This window comes from Mauremys mutica, chromosome 23 (genome assembly GCF_020497125.1).
Source record: "Mauremys mutica isolate MM-2020 ecotype Southern chromosome 23, ASM2049712v1, whole genome shotgun sequence".
Classification (NCBI taxonomy): domain Eukaryota; kingdom Metazoa; phylum Chordata; order Testudines; family Geoemydidae; genus Mauremys; species Mauremys mutica.
This window is the reverse complement of record NC_059094.1, coordinates 10,884,204-10,899,893: the sequence shown is the minus strand read 5'-3', so window position 1 is coordinate 10,899,893 and position 15,690 is coordinate 10,884,204. Positions and strand designations below refer to the sequence as shown.

At 59.2% G+C, this 15,690-nt stretch overlaps 1 protein-coding gene across 3 annotated transcripts in view; it reads right to left on the bottom strand.

Moving 5' to 3' along the window:
* Positions 1-14,631, bottom strand: part of FGR (FGR proto-oncogene, Src family tyrosine kinase) — a 37,131-nt gene extending 22,500 nt beyond the window's left edge. Inside the window, exon 1 of one of the 3 annotated variants that reach the window (XM_044997757.1) lies at positions 14,172-14,631. The gene's annotated coding sequence lies outside the window, so the exon portion shown is untranslated. Of the gene's footprint in view, positions 1-3,068; positions 3,132-14,171 lie in introns of those variants that run through there. The other 2 variants (XM_044997759.1, XM_044997758.1) reach the window with 2 other exon arrangements.
* Positions 14,632-15,690: the final 1,059 nt, after the last annotated feature.

The window sequence follows — 15,690 nt, the reverse complement described above, 5'->3', positions numbered from 1 at the left end:
CCGCTACACAGATTAAGAGACAGTCCCTGCCCTCAAGAGCTTATGATCTAGACAGACAAGGGGTGAGAGAGGGGAAACTGAGGCACACAGCAGGGTTGTGACTTGTCCAAGGGGACGCAGCAGTGCCATGTCAGAGCTGGGAAGGGAACCCAGGCCTCCCGAGTCCCAGTCCGATGCCTGATCCACTATGCCGTGAACAGCAGTGAGACATGACACGTCTGTATTGCCCCAGGAACCCAGAACGGCTTTGCAGAGAAAACACTGACAGGCCCACTGAAATGCAGCCCCTTCTGTGTGGAGGATGGCAGCCACCTGCCCACCGTCCAGCACTGCCGGGAGGGAGAGTTCAAGTCAAGGGCACCACGCCAAGCCCCTACTGAGAAGGGCCAGGGGTCTTTAGCAGATGGGGCCTGGGTTCCCAATGGCTCACACCGAGCACTGTGAACCCGCCCTGCAAGGAGGAAGGACGAGTTACCCCTGAACCTGCCACCCAAGTAATCCCAGGCTCGATGCTACCCTGGATTAGGGACAAAAGGAGCCCCTAGCTGCTGCACCCCATGCAGAGAGGGTCTCTCGGTACAGGGGACGCGAGCCTCAGCATCTCTGCCCCTTTAGCCTCATGCTTTCCAGCCGGCTCCCAAATAAGATGGGGGGGGTTCATTCCCTCCTCTGTATATTACCCCACTTCTCCATGGCAGCAGCTGGGGGGTGGAGGGGGATTTACTTTTTTGTGGGGGAGGCAAGAGAGACCAGGCAGCTCCCCAGCAAGCTCTTCTCAGATGCAGCAATTACAGAGGCAGAAAGCTGGGGGCAGGGGGGGCAGGAGAGGGAAGAGAGAGCCCCCCACCCCGGTCCATAGTGTCTTGTCTAAGATGCAGGGAATTGGTCGAGTAAAGGCCCATCCTGCGCTGGGGGAAAGACCTGTGCCCCCTGCCCACCCTGTGCCCCACCACTGCCCTGTGCACCCTGCCCACAGGTGGTGAAAGTCCCCGCTGCTAAGGTGGCACCCTCACCCAGCCCGCCATGAATACGTAAGAGGGAGCCGGTCCCAGGAGCCGCACAAGGGCCGCTATTGAGCTGGGAAGATGCCGTCTGTCCTCATGCGCCCGCCCCCAGCTGTGCCAGCGCCGGGCTGGCCTGGTGCCAGACCCACTGCACAGGAGCACCCATTGTTGGGGAGGGCCCCTCTGGGGCAAGCCGGCTGGATCCCCCCACCCCCCCAGCGTTCAGTTCCGGCAGCTGAGCTGGGGAGGGGAACCTGGTCTCCCCACCTGTCAGGGGCAGTGAGGCGGAAAGGCTGAGAAGAGGAACAAGAAACCAGCTGTGGTTGGGGTGGGGAAAACCGGGTGTAAGAAATCCTTGCGTGGAGCATCCCTCCGAGCTACCTGAGCTAGGACAGGGCGTTGCAAGCAGCAGCTCCAGTGCCCCCGGCCTCGCCCGCCACAGCCCCCCCGCCCTTTCCCTCGCCCGCCACAGCCCCCCCAAACCCTCCCCCACCACACGAGCGCAGCCAGAGCTAGACCTCCCCACTGCGCCCCCCCCATCAGCATCCTCTCCTCACGCAGCCGGCTCCGGTCACGGGGCAGGGATGAAACCTGCGCCTGTGGCTCCGTGCCCGCTGCAGACGGCTGCCTGTCACGCCAGCCCCGGACCCCCCCGCACCTAGCCCGCGGGGATCGTCCGAACGCCGTGGGCCTTTTATTGCAGTGCAGGCACCAAACTCTTCAGGGGAGAGAGTCTCCCTCTTGCTACGGCTGTGTCCGCACGGGAGCCGGAGGCAGCCGCACCAGCTCCCACAGACATGATACCCCCGGCTAGCGCTGAACGAACCAGGGCGCTAAAAATAGCAGCGCAGCCGCAGCAGGCCTAGTACAGTCCTGTCTGAAACTCTGAGGACCTACTCGGGCTGCTAGCCCGACCCGTTACTCCTGTTGCCGCAGGCTAGTGGGGTTACGTGAGCTGGAAATTCCACCTCCAGCTCCACTGCAGATGTCCCCAGCGTGTCCACCCAGCACAGCGGGCCCTGATCTCAGCTGGGGCGTGAGCTGTTACTGTCAGACAGATCATAACCCACCCCCCACCCGCACCATCTTTAGCGCCGTGCAGCCCACAGTACCTAGCTCTGGCGTTTCTAAGGTGCCCACTACCACAGGATCCAAGTGACAGCCCTATTCCAGGGCAGAACTATGGGATGAAATAACATAGACAACAGGGACCGGTCGTTATACAGCCGGGCGGACCCAAGAGGGCTTTGCAGGCCGCGGGGCAGACTCTGCTCTGTGTCACGCACGTGATGGGTTCCCTGGAGGCCCCGGTTCCTACAGGGCTTTGCTGCCCAGCAGGTGAGCTGCAGCCCTTCCTAGGGGAGCCACCTCCACCATCCTGTTCCTCACCCGACGGCGGGAAAGGGTAGAATTATTTCCCCACTTGGGAACTCGGGGTGTTACCGCTGCCCCTATGGGGCCAGGACTAGTGCCCCTCTGTGGGGAATGGGCCAGGAGCTTTTCCCAACATCTAGTACCTTTGTTTAGATCCGATTGGTAAGACCCTGACTTGTAAGGGCAGAAGAGCATCCTACGCGGGCACTGGTCCAGGAGAGGCCGGGGGGGGAGGAGGGGAGCGTGCTGTGGGCTGAGTCACCAACGCTTCCTAGATGACCTTGGGTTCCACTCGGAGACCTCCCAGCCCAACACCATTTAGCTCGAGAGCTGCTAAGAGCAACCGCAACAAGCGGGTCAGCTGCAGCTCGTCTGTGCGCCGATGCAGACGGTGCCCCCTTTGAAGCCACCTTTGCGGCTTTCTCTGCGGCCGATCCCGCTCGTTCACATCTTTCCCTTTAAATCCCGACTGCCCCCTTACCAGCTGTGCTCGCGCCCCCTGCCCCGCTGCTCAGGGCCTCGGGTCAGCCACCCTACCCACGCTGCTCCTTACACTGACAGAGCCGTACCCCCTACGCCACACGCATTGCAAGGATCACGCCATTAGCCTCAGGGTGCCAGGACTGGGAGCTGACCGGGGAGTTTCCTGCACATTGGCCTGGAGCAAGCTCTGCCCAGTTGCTCTCTCACCTTTCTGGGCCAGAGGATCTGGAGCAGGACGCTGGTGAAAGCATCTCCGTGTGACTGGTAAATAGCCCATCAAGGCTTCTTTTCCTGCCTGGGCTCAGGGTGATTTCAGGTTCTGATACCTAGGAAATAGCAGGAGTTTCTGAGCCTGGTGGAGCCCTACTGGGCTCTTGCACATCAGCTGGGCCCGGTTCTTGCTAAGCAGCCCCCGGCTCCCGGCCCATCCATCTCTGCTCTAGGTCACGAAGCTTTCGGACGCATTCACGGGCCAGGCAAGGAAATCTCACCTCCCGCTTTGAAAGCGATACACACTGGCTGGAAGGTAAATTAGATCGTCTTCCCCCAGCCCCCGCTGCGAGGAGAGGAGAAGGGAGGGCCCTGCTGGCCTGTGGCACCACGCCGAGGGATGGGGATTGCTATGCACAGAGGCTGCCGCGCTCCAGTCCTGCCGTGCCATAGGAGAGGACACCCCGCAGAGAGGCAGAAATCAGTCCTCGGACTCCGGCTCTGCCGAGCGCTGTGGCTGACAGCACATCCTGCCGTCACGGCCCCTCCACACGCTGCTAATCCCACTGCCAGCGGCTGGGCTTGCCCAGTAATTAAGGTAACGGTAATTGGAATCCTAGCGAAAGCACCAGAAGGCTTGAAATAGCCGGCACCGGAGTCTATTGTTCGCGCTGCAGCCATGACGGGAAGAGGGCCTGACTCGCACGCCCCCCCGACACACACACACCGTACTCCCCTTTGAGAGATCCCAGCAGGCCTGCTGGCCCCGGCGGAGGCTGCATAGCCACAGTATGTCACGGGCACTGCCTCGCACAATGGCCGGGGAAGGGCTGCTCAGCCTAGGGGGTGAACGGGCTGCAGTAGCCACAAAGAGGCAGCCCAGGGCTGTGACTAATCCTCATGCACCCAGCTCTCCCCACGCGCAGCAAGCCAGGTGCTTCCAGGCCAACGAGGACAAGGCTGGTGCTTTGCCTTCCTCCGCATCCCAAGGGCGACGGCTCAAGGGACGGGAGGCAGAGCCTTCCAGCTCAAGGCCGCGGATTGAAATCCAGTTCAGCCGTCGCTATAAGCTGACACTGCTGGGTAACTGCTCAGTGGCATGTGAGAGAGGAGTCAGCGGGTCTCACTCCAGTGGAAGCTAGAGCCCCACGGTGAGAAGGCAGCCCCTGTGCTGGCTCAATCGGCACAAGCCTTTGCCAACATGACCTAGAGGACCAGCCCGTAGGGGTGAGAGCAGAGCATTCACCCTCCAGCCCATCCCGCTCTCGGCCTCGGGGCTGAGCCGGCCACCTGCACCGGCAGCTTTTGTAGCACGTACATTGGCCATTCGTCCAGGGACCTGCGCTGAGACGCACCTGCCACATCACCACCGCCACCTAGCGCCACTGCTGGCCTTGAACCAGTCAGGCCGGCATGAAAAGCCCTGCGTAGTCCATCCCCAGCCCAGTCCCACTGTTCTCTTCGCTTTGATTATTTTATTCCTTGGGAAAAGCTGTCCTGAGCCCTGCAGCAAAAAGGCAGAGCACAGGGGAATTAAACAGCTACGGTTCAATCAGAGAAGAGCGCTGATCACTGGGGAAGAGACCCCGCCCACACACCCACTATGCAGTGCGCTGCCCACAACACACCCGGTTGTGTTCCATCCTCAAGCCACTTCTTGGAATACAGCTTCAAACTGCAGCAGGGTAAACTCAGCCCTTCCTCCTTATAGGGTAGATAACTTGAGTTCCACACATTGCAAGGGGCGGTCTTTTCATAGAATCATAGAAGATCAGGGTTGGAAGGGACCTCAGGAGGTATCTAGTCCAACCCTCTGCTCAAAGCAGGACCAACCGCAACTAAATCATCCCAGCCAGGGCTTTGTCAAGCCGGGCCTTAAAAACCTCTAAGGAAGGAGATTCCACCACCTCCCTAGGGAACCCATTCCAGTGCTTCACCACCCTCCTAGTGACATAGTTTTTCCTAATATCCAACCTTGACCTCCCCCACTGCAACTTGAGACCATTACTCCTTGTTCTGTCATCTGCCACCACTGAAAACAGTCTAGATCCATCCTCTTTGGAACCCCCTTTCAGGTAGTGGAAAGCAGCTATCAAAAATAGACGTCTTGTCTGCCCTGCATGGATTTTAAAATCCTGGTGTCCTGAATTCAATTTCTTCTCCACTTATTACCACGCAATGTTTAGCAGCTGTCCTTCACCCCAGAGATGGCTGAATGGTATGGATGCTGAATATTCTGTGTAGTTCAAGGCATGTTCTGAGATGAACAGCACTATCTTTATGTTTCAGCGTAGCCACACGGTGTGGAGAGGAAATAAGGACATTGCCTCTCTGTAATTTCAAAAGAGGGCACTGGTAGGCTAACAGTGTAATATAGATTTTAAAAACCTCACATTTCAGCTGCTACATTACCAATAATGACACCCACCCCCCCAGTGAAAATAGCCTAGTCACTTTCAGTTTTCTTTATAGTCAATTTCTAGTCAGTTTCCTTTTCCAGTTCTCATGCATTGGACTTGGGTTTTCATCACTACAAGATAAGGTTAGAGTATCCATTTAATTCCAACGCCCAACACACACTTGGCAAAAAGCACATCTTTGTTAAAGACTCATCATTCCCCCTTCCTTCAATTAAGGTAGGAGAACTCGCCTCTGAAACCGCCAGGGTGTCCATTACAGCAGGGCTGGTCACACACGACATTCCTAACATAACAAAGGTAACATACAAGCAAGAAACAAAAAGCCTTAACAGATGCGTGAACCTAAACTTCCTGACACAGTGTCTCTTTAAGAGAGGATCTAGCAGTGACTTTTAGACCTTGACATGCTGCTGACTCCAAAAACTTACAACCGAAAGTTGGGAACCCACAAACAACCAGGGCACCCACAGACACTGTCAAAACAACTTGGCATAAGTGACTTCCTCAAATGAGTTGCAGAATTAGGACAAGAACCCAGGAGTCCTGATTCCCAGCCCCCAGCTCACACCCCTGGAATCACTAGAACAAATACTTTTCTCAGTGATGTTGGTCTAGGCACAGCGTGATGTCACCAAAAGTCAGTGGAGTGGCTCCAAATTGACACCAGTGGACTGGGTACTACCGGATTCTAATCCCAGCTCTGACACTGACTTGCTAGGTGACACTAGACAGGTTACCGCAAATCCTTGCCTCAGTTTCCCCACCTGCTGGGTTAATGATGCTTTGGAGTGCTGTGAGCATGAATTAATGCTTTGAGAGTTCTGTTCTGGGGTCACGATTTGCAGACGGTCAGAGGCCGTGTGAAACTGTGCAAGCAAATCTGGCATTTGCACATGTAAATAGTGTTATTTATCCATGCTTACGGTAATGCCTAGAAGCCCCAGTCATGGACCGGACCCCCCGTTGTGCTAGGTGCTGTACAAACACCGAGCAAAGAGATGGTCCCTGCTCCAAAGCGCTTACTCTGGTTCGGAAGCTAACTGCGTCTTTGCAGGCAGACGCTGGGTATTTCTGTGCACGGCCCCAGGCACGTGACCTTTTTAAAATGGGACGCGTTTAAGATCTTTGTCTCCTTCTCAGACAGGAATCTGCGGGCTCCCTGCAAGACTTGCCTTCCAGCGCTTGAATGCTGACCAGTGACACTTACCCACACGTGACGGCGGTGGTTGTAGGGTGGGTGAAGCAGCTCATTTCCTGCTGGAGGATGAAGGGGGCTGGCTGGCTTGCAGCTCTGCTTCCAGGGCAGGAGGAAGGAGCTGGCTGAGCTCTCAGACAGGTGCGCGGCCAGCCAGCGAGGCAGCTCTCGGGAACCGCTCCAGCATCCTGAGCGGAGATGGCAGCTCAGGCTGCAATCTGTGCACGCAGGCAGCCTGCTCCGCAGAGAGCTGGCCGGGCGGGGAGCTGTCACAACTCCAGCAGGTCTCACCTCCCACAGTTGCACCCTGGCTCTGTGAGCTGAGTGCGAAGTCGAGAGCGTAGCGCTGTGAGAAAGGGGGGGTGCCGGGTGCCGAGTTTCCCAGAAGCTGACGGCTGAGTTTTGTCTCCTCCGTGCAAAATACTCACCAAACTCCATTCTCTTGGGGGGAAGCAGCAGGACAATAATTCAAGGAGATGCTTCCCCCAGTGCCCCATGACTTCAGGGCAGGGACTATTCCAGGGCTACTTGGGCGCAGGAAGGGTATAAGGAGAGGGTTAGAATGGGGGGCACTGAAGAGCACCAGGCTTCCCCCTCCATCCGTAATGCACCATTCTTGCCCCGTATGGAACATCCCATCGGATCCTCAGCCGCAGCGCACAGCCCCAGTTGCCCAGCACGTCACGCCAGGCGGCACGGCCCCAGAATGCACTGTGCTGCCCGAGGCCGCAGCAGGCCAGGGCTAGCCCTCAGTGACACGCTGGCGATCCTGCTGGCTTACCCAGCAAGGGGTGAGGTGGGAGGGAGGGACGCAGTGGAGGCGGGGGGAGCCCAGCGAGTCTGTGTGAAGAGCACTCCTTGCTCCACAACAGGAGAGCTGCCTGGGAGCCGGAGCAGATGTGGGGTGGGAAGGTTTTGGCCTGTGAGCTGTGCCTCTGGGTACGGAGACAGGCCCCCCCTCTCTGGGGCAGGGGCGCACAGGGACACTAGTGCATTCCCCTCCGCCCAGCCACGAGGATGGGTGACCCAGGGCGACCAGAAACGGCGCAAGGGCCAGGGTAGACAGGACTGAGCTGATTCCACGGCTGGCTCAAGAGGAGATGCTTGTGGGGTGGGGGGTTGTGGGCGAGGGACCAGTCACCTCCCAGTGAGAAGAGGCACAGAGTGAAAGTGGGTCCGTGGCGCAGTGCGGGGGGGGGGGGGGGGAAGGGCAGGCACAGGCGCTGCAGCACCATGGGGCAGAGAGGAAGCCACGCCATTCCGGTCCAGCTCCTGGAGGAAGCTGGGTGGGAACCAGTAAGGGGGTGGGGGAGGGAGGGCTTCAGAGCCGCCCGAAGAGGGGAATCCCAGGGCTGCCTTGAGAGCCGAGCTCTGAAGGGGGGTGGAGAGAAGAGAGGTGCTTAAGGAGAGATCACAGCTCGTGTTGCGGGTGGAGGGCTGGACGCGGGGCTAAGTTGAGATCCAGCCCTCCTGGGCCAGAAAGCCCTTCCATGTAGCACTGGGGGGGGAGTGACTCTCGAGGCGCCAAGAGGGCTCTGGGGTGCACCTCCCCCCCGGGCTGGTTCGTCTTTGTTTTCCAGCCACAGAAGCCGACACTCAAGGCCCATCTGCCCCAGACCCCTGGGGACAGAGCCCCCCTGCTACCTCTCGGCCAGCCACGGGGAGGCAGGAGCTGACAGTGGAGATGGGGCAACCAGCAGGAGAGCCCCGCCCTGCACCCCCAGGAGTTCAGCGGGCTGAGTAGCTAGGGGGCTCCCTGCACAAAGTGGAGCAGGGGTAGGGAAGGGGATATGGGGGGGGGGGGAACCACAGAGGGAAACCACGCACTGAGAATCGCCGCACCCAAAGCGCATCAGTTTGGCGGCCCAGGTCGTCTGGGGGCTGGAGTCCAGCTGGCATCAGCCCAGGCCTCACGCTACCAGGGCGGATAGGGCCAAACGCTCCCCTCAGTCACACCAGCGCAACGCCACCAAGAGTCAACGCAAGAGCAGGAGGGATTGTGCCACGCTTGGGGGGACGGGGGGGGAGATATGCTGGCAGGACTCCCCTCCCCCACAGGCTGCTCCCCGCACGGCCTGCAGCGTTTGGATCTGGATGGGCGGCTGGTGCCCCCAGGTATGTGAGCACCACCGCAGGGCAGGGCAGGGGAGAAAGCTCATGCAATAAAACCCACAGGCTGAAATCAACATGCTGCACACACATTACCCAATGTCCAGAGCACCCCCCCTCCCCCAACAAACAGCCCCATGACAGCCTTATCACCCCACACATCCCACGCCTGCCTCGCCTCACGCAGTCACATCCGGGCTGCGTCACTGCTCAACTCAGAGCCCACCAGGCTCCCTACCGCCCCCCGGCCCAGCCGTGGATCTCCACGGCCCAGACTTTTAAAAGGGTAAATTACCTTGCGACATCCAGCCTCAAGGGCTGAACGGAGCGAGAGGCGGGTGGGATCACTAGCCCCCTGGGGAAAACAAGGCATGGCAAATAGATGACTTGGCTGAGGTCACATGGTGACCAGCGGTGGAGCCAGGAACAGAACCCATCACCCTGTTACCCTCCCCTTTCCAGGGCAGCCAGGGAATATGATGGGGCTTTGGGAATAGCCATTAGGGTTTCCTTCCTGGCTTCAAGGACCCGTTTCTCCAGTGCCACGTTCAGGACACATTCAACAGTGTCTGGGTGGGTGGACGCAGCCACATGGAGAGTGTGTGTTATGTTAAATAGTTAGCGAGGGAAATGGACCGGCAGCGCCCTGTGTGGTCAGCACATGAGAGGCTGGTGCCCCAGACGATTCCAGCATATAGATCTGGCCAGTGGCTCAGGCTGCAAGGGTAGATACATCCATCCCGAAACCAAGGGAGCAGCAGGCTGGAGACCAGACCAAGTCCTTTCCTGTGTGTGTGCTAGGAACAGGGAGAAGACAAGCTGGAGTCACTCCCTGCCTCCCACTTCCCCCTTGCTCCTAAATGGCCTGGCGAGGTCCATGAACGTGGCACACCAGGGATGGCTGCACGTTACCGTCACTGCACTGCGGCGTTATGTCAGGCCCTGCGGTTAAGCGCGGGTGTTAATGTAGCAGAGTGTGGTTCAGACGTCCCAGGTTCAGTCCCGGCCAGCGATTGAACCACAGGGTCGCTGCACAGAAACGAACGCTCCTTCCGAGCCTGTCTTGCTGTAGGGAAGTATCTAGGTGCGCACTGCGGGAGGCCAGTCACACATGTACAACATTCCCTGCCGGTGCGTGCAGGGACAATCTGTCACGGCCTCATTCCTAAAGACCCCCCTCGGCACGAGCCTCGGGGCTGGGAGCAGGCTACTGGCACGAGCTCCGAGTTCAGATCTACAGGTGGGCGGGACTCAGCATTTACCCGTGAGGAAAAGAAGGGGGAAACTGTCCCCAAAACATCAAGTCGGGGGGGGGGGGAGAGAGAATCAACGCTTCAGAAATAAACTCAGAGAAACACACCACGCAGGGAGTTTTACAGGCCAGCCCAGGCTTTCTTACCCCGTCCCAGCTAAACTGCATGGTAGAAGCCTAGGACCCAGCCTTGCGCTCAGCAAGTTGTGTGCACACAGCTACTTCCGCTCTCCCCTCCCCCGTATAAATACAGCGCACTCGTGCGACACACCGCAGCTCAGCAGAGCCCACAAATGCTTTTCCTGCTGCCTAACCCTCCAGCCTGCCCCCCGACTGACCCAAAGCAATCGCACCATCCCGGCTTGGGAATGGATTCTTAGTTTTAGCAGATCGGAGAGAGCAGAGTTTGAATCCGGACCACCCCGAAGTCTGGGGTGGCCGTGTTTGGGACGTGTCTAAGGAAGCCGATGGTTTCCCCGAAATGGGAAGGAAGCCATGGTCTCGCTAAAGCCCACTGCTCCTTTAAGGCAGGAGAATTGCTGGGCTTCCCATCACCTCACTGCCCTCAGGAACTCACACCACACCTGGCCCTGAGCACCCAGTCCAGGCTAAACTCACTCCAAAGTCCAGAGGGGCTGTGGCTGAGGACGAGGTGCAGGACAGAGGCCTTTACGTAGAAGGAAGCAATCCCTTCCTTGAGATGGGGGCAGGCCTAGTGGTTAGGGCAGGAGACGGGGAGTCAGGACTCCTGGGTTCTGCTCCGATCTCCAACAGCAGCTCACTGGGTGACTTTAGGCAAATCATTCAACTTCAGAGACTTGTTCCCCACCTCTCATGAAATGGATTCAATAATCCCTGCACACCCCGCTCCCAGAGGGGCCTGCATGGCTCCATCACTGAAGGTCCATAAAGCGCTCGGAGCTCCCTGCTCTCAGAAGGTGTTTTTCCCACTCTGGTCCAAGTCAATGTGTGATTCTGTTCTATCTAGATTCTTGCACCATGCTCAGAATATCAGAGTTTCACAATTACCCCTTCCCTGGGGATCGATCTGTGTGACCACCATGATTCATGCACCCGCCTTTGTTGTTAGCTTGTCCTTCCACCCTCTAGTTAGTCACCTGTTGCATATTCACTAAATCCTAGATTGTGAGCTCTCTGGGGCAGGGACTGTCTTTTTTCTTACTTGTTTGCAACTGCCTAGCACATCAGGACCCTGATCCCTGACAGGGTCCTAAGACCTTACAGCAAAAGCAACAACAAAAAGAAATTATCAGCAAGGTAACAAAGTTCCACTTAAACCTTCACCCTCCACTTGGTTGCTCCTGGAGTTCCTCCCTCCAGAGTGCTCAGCCCACACCCTGGATCATCTCTGTAGAGAACCCCTTGGACATGAGATAGGGACTGGATTGGGATGCAGGAGATCTAGGGCAAGTTCCCTGCTCCACCAAGGACTTCATGCGTGATCCTGACTAAGTGAGGGAATCGCTCTGGGCCTCAGCACCTGATCTGTAAAATGGGAAGATGTTACCTTTCTTCCACTCTTGGCCTGTTTAGACGGCGAGCTCTCTGGCGTCTGTCTCTGTGCATCTGACACGAAGGGGGCTCAGTCTCAGATGGAGCCCCCACGTGCTACCATCCCCCTTTAGATCTGCAGGCAGGAATGAGGAATCTGCTCCGGTGAGTCTCCACTACCCACTCTGCCCTTCATCAGCCAGAAGGACACCTGCTACCGGCGTGGGAGGTTTCAAGCAGACTCTGCCGGCCTGTTCCAGTCAGCAGGGAAGTGCTAGCCACCCATCTATTAGTCCACAGACACTCTGTTGTGGGCGTGGGGAAGGGGAAGATGCCAGGCGGAACAGGGATAAGGATTTTTGAGCAAGGCGGGAGTTCATTCAAAACAGCAGCAAACCGAATGAGCAACGGGTCCAGCGAAAGGCGTGGGTGAAACCCGGGAAAGAGGAGTGGAAATAAGTTAGAGCTTTACTAATAGGCAGAGGGGCTCCCCACGGCCAGGATTTGCCATCCCAGCCCTGGCCTCAGGCTGTTCCTCTCCAACCCAGCCGGCTGTCACCACCCGACAGCTGTGCCGTGACCTCTGTAGGAAAGAAGGTGGCAGGTCCCACCCTTGGCCTGGCATCACCTGCAGCTTTTGCTCGCAGCCTGAGCAGAGAAGCCAAGGAGCAAAGGGGTCACGGGGACATCCCCCTCGGCGCTCCTGGAGGGCATTCGGCTCAGGCCAGGCAGCCAGAAGCTCACCCTGCTGCTGCACCTGCCCCTAAACAGGCAGGGAGCGGCTGCAGTGTAAACAGGGTGACTCCAGCGGAGTCAATGGGGTTACCCTCGTGTAACCGAGGGGCTGAAGGCCTCCTTCCATCCTGGATGCTGCCAACAACCGTTCCCTGTGCTGCAACCTCGAGTCGCCACGAGCCCACTAGGAGGGACAAGTGCAGGGTGGCGTCCGGCCTTTCATCCCCAGGACCACAGCCCTCCCCCGGGGGTCTGACCGGACGTACGCCAGCGTATGACCAGAGCAGCCGCAAAAGGGACCAACCTTGGCCGCCAAAGGTCAGCCCCGGAGCCCCTGCCAACTTCTGCCCTTTGCTCTGAGCATCTGAGCTGGGCCCATCAAACGCAGCCCGTGACACAGACTAATCCACAGGCGCACACCCTTCCCACAAGAAAGAGGAAGTGCACTATTAGTAACGGCCTAAAGGAAAAGCACATTACAGGGGTAGCCATGGTAACCTCTTGCCACCCCCCCCCCCATCCCTAGCTCTCGCCTGCTGGCTGGGAAAAGCAGGATTTCCGCTGGAAGAAGAGCAATTCCCGGATCTGAGGGGCTGCGAAGGAGGAGGAAATCGGGCTAGGGGAGCAGGGGGGACACACAAATACAATCCAGAACCCGGCCCGGAGCGGGGAGGGGAAGCGAGACCCCTTCCCCCCAGGCGGGGGGGCAGGGGGGGGCTTAGACAGGAAGCTGCAAGTTCCTGCTCCCAGCTGAGCCACGGCCAGGAGTTAGCACAGAGAAATAAACTCCGAAAAAAGGGGACCAGAGACTGGGCTGAAGGCCCCTTTCCCAGACACGGAGTCGGCATCCCCAGTGGGGGCCCTTGGGATGCGGCTCCCAGAGCTAATCCCAACCCCACCCCACCCACTCGGCCAGGGGACAGTGATGCACAGGACCAGGCGTCTCAGTGGCTGGGGACTGGAGGGTCCCCATGCAAGCATTTTCCTGGGGGGAGGGGGGAAGAGATACAGCCCCCCCCCAGGGCAAAATCATCTGAACTGCGAGGACTAAAGAGGTGTCCCCAGCCCCTGCCCAGCCTGAAATAACAGGCTGCCACCCGAATAATGGCTGGCAGGACAGTGACACCCTCTTCAGCCACCCCCCCCCCCCCGGGGACAGAGCAGGCAGGAAAACAAGCCCGTTTGCTTGTGCAACACGCTTCTGTGGCTGCTGCCGCTTAATGCCCAGCAAAGCGGAGCGGGGGCTTCGCTCCCCTCTGGGCCAACCACGCCGGGGGGCGGGGGGGGGTTACGCCGGATTTACACGGGGGGACAGGAATGAAGCGAGCCTCGCTTGTTTCACCCGGGGAGCCCCTCCCCTGGCTTGCAAGGAGGTCGCCTGCCTGCCTTCCTTCCCCGCAGCCCCCAGCGAGAGGGGAGCCTCGGGCAGAGGGGCGGCAGCCCCCTGGAGAAGGCGGAGACACCAGCCCCACCCATGGCGATCCTCATCCCTCCCCCCCCCCATCCGCCCCCCATCGCGCCGCAGCTCCCGGAGCGGGATGCCCGGCAGAGGGGGCGTCAGACAGACCCCCCCCCCCCACTCACACGCCGTGTGCGGGGAACCAGAGCGACCCCCTTCCCCAGCTGGCCGGATTCAAACACACGCCGCCCCCTCGGCCCTGCACCCCTCCCCGGCGCCCCCTCGGCCCTGCACCCCCTCCCCCGCCGCGCCCCCCGGCCCTGCACCCCTCCCCGGCGCCCCCTCGGCCTTGCACCCCTCCCCGGCGCCCCCGCCCCCCGGCCCTGCACCCCCTCCCCGGCGCCCCCGCCCCCTCGGCCCTAGCGCCCCCTCCCCCCGGCCCCGCACCCCTCCCCAGCGCCCCCAGCGCGCCCCTCACCTTGCGCGGCTCCAGCCTGCGGGCACGGGGCTGAGCTGGCGGCGGGCAGGGCACAGCGCGCCGGTGGGTGCCTGCGTGTTTCCCTGTCGCTTCGGTTCTTCTCACTGGCGCCCAGCCCTCAGCCGGCCCCCGTCTGCCCCCCCCCCCTTAGCAAGGTTTCATTGTGCGAGCGGGAGCCCCGGAGAGCGGCGCGGGGCGCTCACACGTCCCAGCAAATCCCCATCAGCTGGTGGCAGAGACCCCGCCGCTCGGTCCCACCCAGTCATTGATTGCCGCGGCCTGGGGTCCTGCCAATCCGGGAGCGCGGGGTGGAGAGAGCAGCCCCCACCCCAATCAGTCCCGCAGCGCCGGGGGAGAGTGCAGCGCTACCGAGCCCACATCTCCCCGGGCCCTGCCCTGCAGCGCTAGGGTCCCGCAGCCCCGGCCCGCTCGGGATCTGCTGCGGGAGAAGGGGATTGGGGCGACCCAGCTCGGGGCATTGGCCGCAGCCGGTGGGGGCGGGGGGAGCGCCTGCCAATCAAACCAGGCCAGGGTGTGGCTATATCAAAAAATGAATCAGGAGGAGGGGGGCTGAGGAAATCCTAGTCCAGGGGTCGGCAGCCTGGCAGCAGTGCTGTGCGAGGCTTCCTCCATTCACTCTCATTTAAAGTGTCGCGTGCCAGTCACACGGTTTTAATGTTTTTAGAAGGTCTCTTTCTAGAAGTCTATAATCTATAACCCAACTATTGTTGTATGTCAAGTAAAGAAGGTTTTTAAAATGTTTAAGCAGCTTCATTTAAAATTAAATTAAAACGCAGAGCCCCCCCGGATCGGTAGCCAGGACCCGGGCAGTGTGAGTGCCACTGAAAATCAGCTCGTGTGCCACCTTCGGCACACGTGCCATAGGTTGCCTACCCCTGGCCTAGTACCACCTGTTAATGCGACCTCTGGGCACCTAGGCGGCTCCTCGAAGGGATTCAGGCCTCTAACTCCCATTGATTTCAAATGCGTTCAAAAATCCCACTGATTTCAATGGGCGTTAGGTAGGATCCAACTCTGTAGCCCAGTCGCTTGTCTCTACTAGGAGCTGCAAGAAACCCCACAATGAGCAACTGTGAAATAACCGGCTCACGGGGTCCTTCCTAACGCCAGCTAGTTAGTGGCTGAGAGGCGAAGTGACTCCGCTAAGATTGCTGAGCAGGTCAGGGACCCCCATGAGTCCCGATTCCGTGCCCAACCCACCCGGCTTGACCCCTGGTGAGAGTACGGGCTGAAAGAGCAACGTGCCCCCTCCACTTGTTGCTAGAGGATGTGCCGCTGGTGCAGTTTTGAGGTGCAAGAGTCAGGGGCTGCACCTGGCGGGAGCTTGCCCAGGTGCGGTGCCCGTCCTGTAGAGAGCTGGGTGAATAACAGAGCTCTCGGTTCACTTGCGATTCCAAAAGACTTTAAAAAAAAAAAGTTTCAGGTTGAATCAAAATCAAAAGTGTTGGAGATTTTCAGCAAATGGAGGAGTAGCATAAAATCCCTCCTTGGTGTCTGT